Genomic DNA, 12747 nt, shown 5'->3' with positions numbered 1-12747 from the left:
CCGAAGAACAATAGTAGTGCTTTTCAAGCACCATTAATTATAATAATAACTAGACCGGTACATTTCCTGAAGAAAATGTGGATGGTGCTTGCCATGGCAAAACAGGAATGGGGCGCCAATACTTTCAAGAGCCGATGGCGAAGGGCGCCAATACTTTTGAGAGCCGGACAGATAGGGCGCAAGCACTGTTGGTGCTGGCCGTGTAGTGCGCCAATACCTTTTAGAGCTGACCATCAAGGGTGCCAGTACTTTTGAGAGTAGACTGTGCGGGGTGCCAATACTTTTGAGAGGCGGCCAGATAGGGTGCCAATACTTCTGAGAGCTGAACAGATCGTGTGCCAATACATTTTAGAGCCAAATGTGTACGGAGGCAATTTTTTAAAAGCTTTCTGTTTAGAGGGCCAATACTTTCGAAACTCAATGCAAGTCTGTGGGGAATTTTCTGACTTTGAGCTTCCGTAGTGGGAATTCCGGCATTCCGATCGCTTATAAAAGTCATAGCACACCTCTGCTCAATAAGCCGATCAACTTGACACCTCACCCGTCGATCTCCGACAAACGCGAGAGAAGTTACGCGCCAAAAAATAGTGGAAGAAGAAGAATAATTATTATAATAACTAGACCGGTACATTTCCTGAAGAAAATGTGAGTGGTGCTTGCACTGGCAAAATTTGGATTGGGCGCCAATACTTTCGAGAGCCGGATGGATAGGTTGCTAGAGGGTTTTAGCTTGATGCTAGCATGTTTTAGCATCATGCTAGCATGTTTTAACATGTTTTAGCATCACGCTAGCATGTTTTAGCATCACGCTTGCACGTTTTAGCATCACGCTTGCACGTTTTAGCATCACGCTTGCACGTTTTAGCATCACGCTTGCACGTTTTAGCATCATGCTTACATGTTTTAGCGTCATGCTAGCATGTTTTACTGTCATGCTAGCATGTTTTAGCATCATGCTAGCATGTTTTACCGTCATGCTAGCATGTTTTACCATCATGCTAACACATTTTTGCATCATGCTAACACATTTTTGCATCATGCTAGCATGTTTTAGCATCATGCTAGCTTGTTTTAGCATCATGCTAACATGTTTAATATCATGCTAGCTAGTTGTAGCATCATGCTAACATGTTTTAGCGTCATGCTTATATGTTTTAGCATGTTTTAGCATCATGCTAGCATGCTTTAGCATCATGCTGGCATGTTGCTAGCATGTGTTAGCACTATACTGGCTGTTTAGGGTGCTAATACTTTTAAAGCCGGACAAATAGGGTGCCAATATTTTCGAGAGCCAGACAGATAGGGCGCCAGCATTGTTAGAGCCGGCCTTGTAGTGCGCCAATACTTTTTAGAGCCAACTGTCAAGGGTGCCAGTACTTTTGAGAGCTGGCCGTGCGGGGTCCCAATACTTTTGAGCGCCGGCCGGATAGGGTGCCAATACATTTTAGAGCCGAACAGATCGTGTGCCAATACATTTTAGAGCCGAACGTGTACGGAGGCAAAACTTTTAGAGCTTTCTCCTTAGAGGGCCAATACTTTCATAACTCAATGCAAGTCTATGTGAAATTTTCAGAATTTGAGCTTCCGTAGCGGGAATTCCGGCATTCCGATCGCTTATAAAAGTCATAGCACACATCTCCTCAATAAGCTGATCGATTCGACACCTCACCCGTCGATCTCCGACAAACGGTGCGGGACTAGTTACGCGCCGAAAAAAAAAGTGGAATAATAATAATAATAATAATAATAATAATAATAATAATAAGTATGCAAGAGAACAATAGTAGCGCTTTTCAAGCACCACTAATAAAACACTTACTGTTACGATAGACAGCCACCTCCTCTTTGAAGTATTCCTCAAAATAAATAAAACTTTAGCGGTGCTAAAATGAGAAGCCGCAGGTTCGTTTAAATCACACAGCGCAAACACTGGTACACAGCCGAGATCTTAGAGACTTCTGTGTAACTGACTCCACTTTTAAACATAGAGTCTGCCTATTGCTGGGGGTATCGTAAAGCCATTAACACCCCCAGACCCCAACTCATTATCATAAACATACTGATAGGATTACACCACGACCCCCGGTCATAAAATAAGTGTCTTCACACAAAGCTCTTTCTCAGGAAAAACACAAAGATCATAAATTAGCACACTACTTCGAATGACAGTTTGACAGAAAGTACTGTCTACCGGTGAAACACGTGTATGGACGGGGTTTAGAGAGAGAGAGAGAGAGAGAGAGGTGTGTCTGAAACATGTATGTATGGGCGGGGTTGAGAGAGAGAGAGAGAGAGAGAGAGAGAGAGAGAGAGAGGGGTGATTCAGTTTTTTGTCTTCTAGTTTAAACATTACGGAGATTCTTTTAGCCAGCACTTTAACATTTTTACCTCGTAAGGATCTTTGTTTAGAAGTCGTGTAATACGCGCGATTCTTTTTAAACAGCTCTTTTAATCATTTTTACATCCTAAAGGTTTGTGTTTAGTATGTATGTAATACACACGATTATTTTAAACAGAATCTTTATAAAAATAAATAAATAAATAAATAAAAAAACGCTTTACCTCCTACACTTTTTATTCAAAGGCAAACCGGGTTCCTAAAAACGTAATCAACAATTGTTTTCATTTATTTCACAAACAAATATTCTACTCCTATATGTACACATTCAAACATCATGCTTTTCTAACAGTGTGTTTACACAAACGAAATAACACCACACAGTAACACAAACACATCCCCGTATTAACCATTGATACTCTTTTCAGACGTATTTCACCCCCCCCCCCAAAAAAAAAAAAAAAAAAAAAAAAAAAAAAAAAAAAAAAACACAACAAAAAAAACAAAAACAAAAACAGACTCATTAACATGAACACCTTTGTTGGGGGGCCACTCCCCCACACACCCCTCCACACACCCCTCTCCACCACTGCCCAGACACACAGGAGCTAGACTGACCCACTGATACAATCGATAGGGTTACCCCCCCCCACCACCCCGGTCATAAATTAGGTCACTTACAGAAATGTCGGCCTGAGAAGCACAAAGGGCTATAAATCAGCACACACTACTTTGATTGACAGTTTGACAGAAAGTGTGTGTTACTCTTGTTGGAACAAAGTTCTAATTCTCTTTATTTTTAATGGTCTAGTAAAAGGGCAGTCTGTGCTCCGGCTCCCTATAGTGGCCTGTGTGAATCACTGCCTCTTGTCACATTTTTATAAAATATTATTATCTATTAATTTATTAATATCTGTGTGTGTGTGTGTGTGTGTGTGTGTGTGTGTGTGTGTGTGTAGGACTACACAGTGTCTTTGTGTGTTAACAGGAGCTCAGCTATTCTCTCTGAATAAAGAGGAACTTCGTGCTGTCATTCCTGAAGAAGGAGCGAGGGTGTACAGACAAGTTGCCGTACAGAAGGCACGGCTGGAGGTAAACACACACATACGCGCACACACACACACACACACACACACACACACACACACACACATGCTAATGATGTGTATAAATGATGAGTGTTTTTTTCTCAGGATGTCAGAAAGGCAACAGAGCTGGAGGCAGTGATGGAGAAACAGAAGATGAAGGTGGATTTCACAGAGGAGAGTGGAACTCATACGCCTCGTACTCTAGCATACTACATCTAGCATACTAATAAAAAAAATAAAAACATTTATTTAATGCCTTTACACACACACACACACACACACACACACACACACACACACACGTCTGTGTGATATATTACAGACTATTCCTCACACACTTACACAAATCAACTGCCATTTTATGGTAAAGCTGTCTAAATGTAAATGTTCAATCTTTGACTGTACATTCATAAATTATAATAACTTGTGTGGCATTCTCTGTTATTTTAAATATCTGTGTGTGTGTGTGTGTGTGTGTGTCTGTGTTTCAATATCATTTTACAAAAACACTATTCAACGTTTCATCAGAGAGTCTGCATCTTTTGATCAAAGTTGCATGGCGCGAGACCATTCAGTGCTTTATAGGTTAATAAAAGTATTTTATAATCAATGTGAGATTTCACTGGGAGCCAGTGCAGTGTGGATAAGATCGGGGTGATGTGTCGTATCTTCTGGTTCTAGTTAGGACTCTAGCAGCTGCATTCTGGACTAACTGGAGCTTATTTATATTCCTACTGGAACATCCAGACAGTAAGGCATTACAGTAATCTAGTCTAGAGGTGACGAATGCATGAACTAATATTTCTGCATCATGTAGTGACATTAGACAACTCCAAATCTCGGTGCGTAAAGGGCGAGTGCTTTATAGGTTAATAAAAGCACTAAATGGTCTCGCGCCACAATATCTAAGCGACCTTTTGGTTTTATATGATCCGCCACGCCTACTTAGATCAAAAGATGCAGGCTATCTGACGGTACCTCGAATAGTGAAGGCTACAGCAGGGGGAAGAGCTTTCTCTTATAGAGCCCCACAGTTATGGAACAGTCTTCCTATTAGTGTTCAGGACTCAGACACAGTCTCAGTGTTTAAGTCTAAGCTTAAAACGTATTTGTTTACTCAAGCTTACCCTGACTAGATTCTGTTCTACTACTTCACAGTCATAATTATCTTTTTTCTCCCTCTCTCCTTTCACCGAGCCCCACACGAATTTATGGAGATACTAGAGATCCAGATCGTTTCTGCCTCTGGATGGAGCTCAAATCTTCTCTAATTCCAGACTGCTGGGACTACGGCTGCTCCTAACGCCATACAGACTTCATATAAATCTATAATGAACTTTTTCACACTAACTGTTGTTACCCAGATGAGGATGGGTTCCCTTCTGAGTCGGGTTCCTCTCAAGGTTTCTTCCTCTTAAAACATCTTAGGGAGTTTTTCCTTGCCACCATCGCCACTCAGTGTCTTGCTCAGTTGGGATAAATTCACACCTTTAATATCTGTATACGCTGTTGATATTTCTGTAAAGCTGCCTTGAGACAGTCTATTGTAAAAAGTGCTATACAAATAAAACTGAATTGAATTGAATGTCTCTGTACATTGCTGCATTCATCTTTCCCTCGATCCTGACTAGTCTCCCACTTCCTGCCGCTGAAAAACATCCCCACAGCATGATGCTGCCACCACCATGCTTCACTGTAGGGATGGTATTGGCCAGGTAATGACTGGTGCCTGGTTTCCTCCAGACATGACGCTTGCCATTCAGGCCAAAGAGTTCAATCTTTGTTTCATCATGGTCTGAGAGTCCTTCAGGTGCCTTTTGGCAAACTCCAGGTGATCTGTCATGTGCCTTTTACTGAGGAGTGGCTTCCGTCTGGCCACTCTACCATACAGGCCTGATTGGTGGAGTGCTGCAGAGATGGTTGTTCTTCTGGAAGGTTCTCCTCTCTCCACAGAGACACGCTGGAGCTCTGTCAGAGTGACCATCGGGTTTCTGGTCACCTCCCAGACTAAGGCCCTTCTCCCCCGATCGCTCAGTTTGGCCGGGAGGCCAGCTCTAGGAAGAGTCCTGCTGGTTCCAGACTTCCTCCATTTATGGATGATGGAGACCACTGTGCTCATTGGGACCTTCAATGCTGCAGAAATGTTTCTGTACCCTTCCCCAGATCTGTGCCTTGATACAATCCTGTCTCGGAGGTCTACAGACAGTTCCTTGCACTTCGTGGCTTGGTTTGTGCTCTGACATGCAGTGTTAACTGTGAGACCTTATATAGACAGGTGTGTGCCTTTCCAAATCATGTCCAATCAACTGAATTTACCACAGGTGGACTCCAATCAAGTTGTAGAAACATCTCAAGGATGTTCAGTGGACACAGGATGCACCTGAGCTCAATTCAGAGTGTCATGGCAAAGTCTGTGAATACTTATGTACATGTGCTTTTTTTGTTTTTTATTTTTAATAAATTTGCAAAGATTTCAAACAAACTTCTTTCACGTTGTCATTATGGGGTATTGTTTGAAGAATTTTGAGGAAAATAATGAATTTAACCCATTTTGGAATAAGACTGTAACATAACAAAATGTGGAGAAAGTGAAGCGCTGTGAATACTTTCTGGATGCACTGTACATCACTACAATTACCATCACCACAAATGGAAACTGGATGTGTGTTTGTGAGTATGTGCGTGTGTGTGTTTGTGTGTGTGTGTGTACCTCCAGTGTACAGTGTGTGTGAGTGTGTGTGTGTACCTCAGGGTCTCCAGTGTACAGTGTGGGTTCTTCAGTCCAGCAGAGAGCAGCTTCACTCCTGAATCCTGCAGGTTATTGACACTCAGGTCCAGTTCTCTCAGTCTGGAGGAGTTTGATCTGAGAACTGAGGACAGAACTCTACAGCTTTCCGCTGTCGGAAAACACCAACTCAACCTGGGGGAGAAATGATGATATATCAGAACACTGATCTCTCACACACACACACACACACACACACACACACACACACACACACACACACACACACACACACACACAGAGCCATAATACACCTAAAGTTTCCCATGTAACAGAAATATGAGTGCGTTTGTCTCACACACAGAAGTCAGAGGACAGGACACCACATCAGCATTAGCATTATTATTATTATTATTATTATTATTATTATTATTATTATTATTATTATTAATAATAAGAACATCATCAGTTACAATGATCCATAACGGACTGAAAACATTTTTGTTTGAACAAACGCTTCATTATAATTGAAACATGAAGCCATTTTTAATAAAAGTATTAAAAAGTCTCCTATTTAAAAATAAACAAAATAAAATAAATAAGAAATCTCCCATTTGAACAAAAGATGAGATAAGATAATACTTTATTAATCCCAACGTGGAGAAATGAGGGAATTAGGAGGAAAAAGGAGCAGGACCTGCTGTGGCTTTGTTTGGAAATATTTTTGTTGGTGAAATAGAAGAGAAACAGACAATATTGAGTGTAAAATGTACGTCAGGTAATATTATCTTATTGTTTACATGTTAGCATAGCATGTTAAATTAACTACTAAATAAAAATAACATCAGCTGTATGAGCTTTTAAATAACGTCCTATTATTATTATTAACATTTACTGTAGCTGCACAGCCAGACTGCTCCTGTACCTTTAACACACTCTCTCTCTCTCTCTCTCTCTCACACACACACACACACACACACACTTGTAATTAGAACATTCTGGGGTCAGTAGTCCCACCCATGTATTGTGGGGACACCACTTTCCTGAGGTCCTACAGATGTGAAAAAAATCAGGCATGTATAATTTAAGCCTGAGAACACATATCATCTCAAATTCTGGATTTAAATCACAAAATTTCTGTGCTTGGTTTTTTCACACCTAATGTGGACATAACAAGAACTCATCATTAATGGGGACCTAATTTGCATGCACAGCAAATTAGCTGGTTTTCATGTTGTAGAGGGGACATCACTAGATAGTTAATCTGCATACACACAGATCAGGTAGTTTATATAACAACAATGGGACATGGTTTAATAAAACAAAGTTGTCAATTTAACTTTATAATAATTTATACAAAATTAAAAACTAAGTATGTCTAATTTAGAGAGCTGTCTGTAAAGCAGACATGATGTGTATTTTCTCTATTTGAAGGTTTAAGCTTCTCATGAAATTAAATTGAACAGTTGTTCTTAATTGTTTATACTAAGGACTCTTAGCCTTATTTGTGAAAAATGCAATCAGTGAAAGTTTGGTTATCAAAAAGCTCTCTTACACAAATTTCAATATCTGCACGTAATAGATAACAGACTACATTTTTTTGGAGCTTTCTATTTCCAACAGAGGAACCCTTTGAGAAACCTAGGAACTTGTTAAGGAAGGTGGTACCAGTGCTATTATTAGTTTTGAGGCTATAATTCTAAGAAGCGTTTCATTTTAAAGTATACTTTTTTTTGTGGAACAAAAAGTAGAGGTGCTAGCTGTACTGAACCTCACTTATTTATCACAGGCATGCATCACAAATTAACACTATCCCCAGTCATTTTGGCAAGTCAAAATGACAAAGAAACTCATCCTTTTGATATTTTAGCTACATGAAGGATTTGTTTATTGGTCTGGATCTCTAATCAAGTGAAAAATTGTCAGTAAGATGAAAAAACTCTGTCTATTCAACATTATAAAGACAACTTGAGTCTTGAGCTTCTTTACTGTAAAAGTCAACAAATATTTGCCCATTAAAGTGCACAACTACTAAGCTCACATGTGCCGTGAATGAACTTGGACTCATTTAAGTTTGACATAACACTTGTGCTTACTACATATAGCCAGCTCAAAGTTAAACATATTGAGAAAAATAAAGATACTAGCCAAACACAGACACACAACCAAACACAATTTTTTTCTTTATTCTATATCCACTTAACTGACTAAGCTAAAAAGTGACAGTAACAACTTAATAATGTATGTTGAGGTAGCTAATTTTGATTCCAGGCAGTCTAAACATGTAAATGGGTAGCACACTGAAGCTTTTATTGCCCAATAGGCTTACTCATGAACTTGTCAGTCACCTGCATTAGGACCCACTTTAAGAAGGCGGCCCAAACCAATTTGATCTAATTCAATATAACGGTGTAGGTAAAGATTCTAATGGATATTTTAAATGCCTGATTTGTTCCTGATTAGTTTATGATGAAGTAAATGCTGAGTGTTTCATTACAAAGTAAAAGGCTAGAGGTGTAATGTAACTTATTATTAAAGCATTACTACAGATGTTATGATGTACAGTATCTGTAATATAGACGTAAAGTGTTACTATCAAAGTGTTATTTAATCTTTGTTTAAATCTCTTTTGTAAGCTACAGTGCAGTTATAGACGTAGAATTTGACACTTTGCCAGTCTCTATCTTTAAGATATAAAGACTCAGATCTAATGCAGTTTTCACAGACCAACTTCCCTGGGACACGACATGACATGATGAAGGTCTTCATATGTCTCTCCACTGCATGGACCTCATTTCCTTCCCGATCCTTCCTCTTTTTCAGAGTAGATGTTTTACCTAAATGTTATGAATAAACATTAGTTACATAGCAAACACACACCCTTACACCCGACAGAAATTATTGTCTGGCAACTTACAGACTGGAACTTACATTTCACGTCTCACGAATGAAAACTCTGACTGCAGTTTGTGCATATGTACCAAATAGTATCTAAGAGTACTCAGTTTTCTTGGAGAAGATACAGTAGGGAACCTACCGAGTCCCAGGGGATGCTTATGTCGGAAATTATGGAGAGGTGTGATTGAAAGGCAGGATTAAAAGTGCCAGCAAACTACACAATTCTGATATTTATGATCCAGAAAAGGTGTAGACTGTGATGGCTGCTGTTTCTCCTGGCCATTGCTCTCAGCAGTGTCCCCCTCCATAATCTGCATATTTAAACAGGTTTAAGTGACCTATGGGGACACTGTTCTAAATTCACATATCTATTCAGCTATCACAAGACTCCCTCACACACACCTGAATAAAACATGCTTTGTGGGGACTCCGTATGGTAACTATTAACAGACAAGATTATGTAACAGAAAACAAATACACTGTTCAATACGACAAAAACAATAATTATTTCACTATAGGAATTAAGTTTATGATTTCAGGGTTAGATATGGGATACTTTGGAAGACTTTGGGATAATTACGGTGCATTCAGACACACACACGTTTTGTAGTTCATGCTTAAACATGGCAGTAAAATACCTGAAGCAGATCAGATGAACAATAATGTCTAATTTTATTGTTAATGCACAACAACAAAATTAGTTGTGCAACAAAAATGAATCGCAACACTGCCGGATAAGACAATGTTTATCTTTTAATAATTTTTAAATTGTGAAAACAGAGAGGGAGATACCCTGCATACCTTGCTGCACCAAGGCCAGTCTCCTCCTCCGTAATTGTAGGTAATTCATCACCTTCTTTAAAGTCTGTTAAAGCAAACAGACCAAGATGTGGGCTTCCATCCACTTCAGTCTTCTGTATTCTGCCATTTGGGTGCTTGTGGTCATCATTAACCAGCCTACCAAAAGATCCGTCTTCTTTTGCAGCATCAATACTTAATACACAACGAGAGAAAGAGAGAAGTATTCAGTGACCGAATATTGCACATCAAATTCTACAAATATGATAGCTCTGCACAGAATTTTTATTGTTAACGGTCAGATGTAAATGTTTAAGTGGACAAATACTTCACAACTGCAATTTTCAAGTACAATGAAAGTACACTTTGAAGAAAAACTATGCAGACATCGTCATTTTTTATGCAGGTTAATTCTATGGCTCATTTAATCAGTGGTGCTTCAAAAGCACTACTATTGTTCCCTTGCATACTTAATAATAATAATAATAATAATAATAATAATAATAATAATAATAATATTATTACTCTCCGGCCGGCGCTCAGAAGTATTGGGACCCCGCACGGCCAGCTCTCAAAAGTACTGGCGCCCTTGACAGTCGGCTCTAAAATGTATTGGCGCACTACACGGCTGGCTCTAACAGTGCTGGTGCCATATCTGTCCGGCTCTGGAAAGTATTGGCGCCCTACGCTGTCAGCTCTCGAAAGTATTGGCACCCGTCCCTGTTTCGCCAACGCAAGCACCACTCACATTTTCTTCAGGAAATGTACCGGTCTAGTTATTATTATTATTCTTCTTCCACGTTTTTTTTGGTGCGTAACTAGTCCCTCACTGTTTGTCGGAGATCGACAGGTGAGGTGTCGAATCGATCGGCTTATTGAGGAGATGTGTGCTATGACTTTTATAAGCGATCGGAATGCCGGAATTCCGACTACGGAAGCTCAAATTCAGAAAATTTCCCATAGACTGGCATTGAGTTTTGAAAGTATTGGCCCTCTAAGGAGAAAGCTGTAAAAAAATTTTCCTCCGTACACGTTCGGCTCTAAAATGTATTGGCACACGATCTGTTCGGCTCTCAGAAATATTGGCACACGATCTGGCCGGCTCTCAAAAGTATTGGCACCCTGCACAGCCAGCTCTCAAAAGTACTGGCGCCCTTGACGGTCGGCTCTAAAAAGTATTGGCGCACTACACAGCCGGCTCTAACAGTGCTGGTGCCATATCTGTCCAGCTCTCGAAAGTATAGGCACCCTACGTAGGCGGCTCTTGAATGTATTGGCACCCTGTCCCGATTTCACCACGGCAAGCACCACTCACATTTTCTTCAGGAAATGTACTGGTCTAGTTATAATTATTCTTCTTCCACCTTCGTGCCATTTTACCTCTAAAGAAAATGTTAATATATTGAGATTGTCAGTCCCTAGTGATGTTCTGAGTAAGAAAATAACCATATCCGTGCTTGCTAATAACTGTGCTGAGTGAGAACCTGTTCTACACACAGATCACAGCTCAGCTGCGGTGTTTAGAGACGCAGAATAAAAGGAGCGCGCTGTAGTTACAACATCGAAGCACATCACACCACCGCCCAGCGCTTTACAGATTCATAACAAACTAATAACTGGAACTAATGAGCTCGGCTCGGTCCAGACTACTGTCCACCCTGTCCTCGATTTCAGAGGCTTTAAACTCAACCCAGCGCTCAGACCGATAACTATTTAGGAAGCCTGACTCTGCTATTTATAACCGAACTATCCGTTACATGGTGAAGCTAGTTACAGAAGTCGGTATAACACTAAATATTCACATGACATGACAACCACCAAAGTCTATTTAATATATTAACTTCATTTTATTAACTTATTGTACTAGTAATGTGCTGGATTGGTTAAAGTGTGTGCTAACTCTGGCTAGTAAAGTCCGCTAGCATAACAATTACTTTAATATTGCGATTCAATTATAAATGATGTCTTAAAGCACGGAAATAAAATTACAAACTTATAAACTGCAAAAAATTATAATAATAACTTACCTTTCGTTGTATTTGGTCTCGTTGCCGCAGTAGAATCATTCCTTAAGGCAATGGAAAGCAGCTGGTGCTATTAGCCTGTGACAGCCAGGGCAGATGGGAAATGTAGTTCTTTTCCTACTTCCTGTGTGGTGTTTATGAACTATTAGTGCAGTCAAAAAAAACTACACTCCGCCATAACCCGACTTAAGGATTTCGTTTTACTGCTTAGAGATTTTTAAAAAGTGTCATTTCACTGTGCAAAAATTTAAAAACTCAAACTTTAATTATTATTAAGACTTATAATTATTTGGAAAACATGATAACTATCTGTTCTAACTTATTAATGTTTATCTTATGCTAACAATCTAACCTTCTAACAGTCTAATTAGGCTTTTAACTTACCAGTCACTTTTTAATCCGCTAATAGGTAATAGAGCTAATGTGCATATGCAGATTAGCCACAGTCCTTTACTAAGTGGGTGGTACCATAATTTGCATAAATTAGACTTGCAGAGTGTGTGAAGTGGTTGGCCAAGCCCCTCCCCCAATAAATACCGGTTCCAGACTAAAGGGGGCGACATAGACCAAACCGGTCACATACACAGTTTGTCCAGATCATGCGTTATATGCCAAAGATAAAAATTTGTGAGGCGTCTATTTACAGCCTCCTCAACACTTTTCAATGCATCACCCCTGTGAGGACGTGGATTTTTGCACCCATAATGTTTTTGGTCCCCATGAGGTTGCTGTGTAACCATGATGATGTCCCCATGAAGTGATAATTACAAACACACACACACACACACACACACACACACACACACACACACACACACACACACACAGACAGACAGACACTCTCTCTCTCTCTCTCTCCCTCGTGCGCATGGATTG

At 39.8% G+C, this 12747-nt stretch overlaps 2 long non-coding RNA genes across 2 annotated transcripts; one reads left to right on the top strand and one right to left on the bottom strand.

Annotated features, from left to right (window-relative positions):
• Window positions 1-3054: 3054 nt before the first annotated feature.
• Window positions 3055-3668, top strand: LOC128634206 (uncharacterized). Its single transcript, XR_008397496.1, has 2 exons — window positions 3055-3430; window positions 3532-3668. It is a non-coding gene; the product is annotated as an uncharacterized LOC128634206 (long non-coding RNA).
• Window positions 3669-8119: 4451 nt separating this feature from the next.
• Window positions 8120-12123, bottom strand: LOC128634205 (uncharacterized). The gene is made up of 3 exons (XR_008397495.1): window positions 11875-12123; window positions 9851-10042; window positions 8120-8988 (listed from the first exon to the last, which is right to left on the bottom strand). It is a non-coding gene; the product is annotated as an uncharacterized LOC128634205 (long non-coding RNA).
• Window positions 12124-12747: the final 624 nt, after the last annotated feature.

The sequence above is a fragment of the Ictalurus punctatus genome, chromosome 12 (genome assembly GCF_001660625.3).
Source record: "Ictalurus punctatus breed USDA103 chromosome 12, Coco_2.0, whole genome shotgun sequence".
NCBI classification, from domain to species: domain Eukaryota; kingdom Metazoa; phylum Chordata; class Actinopteri; order Siluriformes; family Ictaluridae; genus Ictalurus; species Ictalurus punctatus.
The sequence above is the reverse complement of the archived record's forward strand: the minus strand, read 5'-3'. Positions and strand labels throughout refer to the sequence as shown.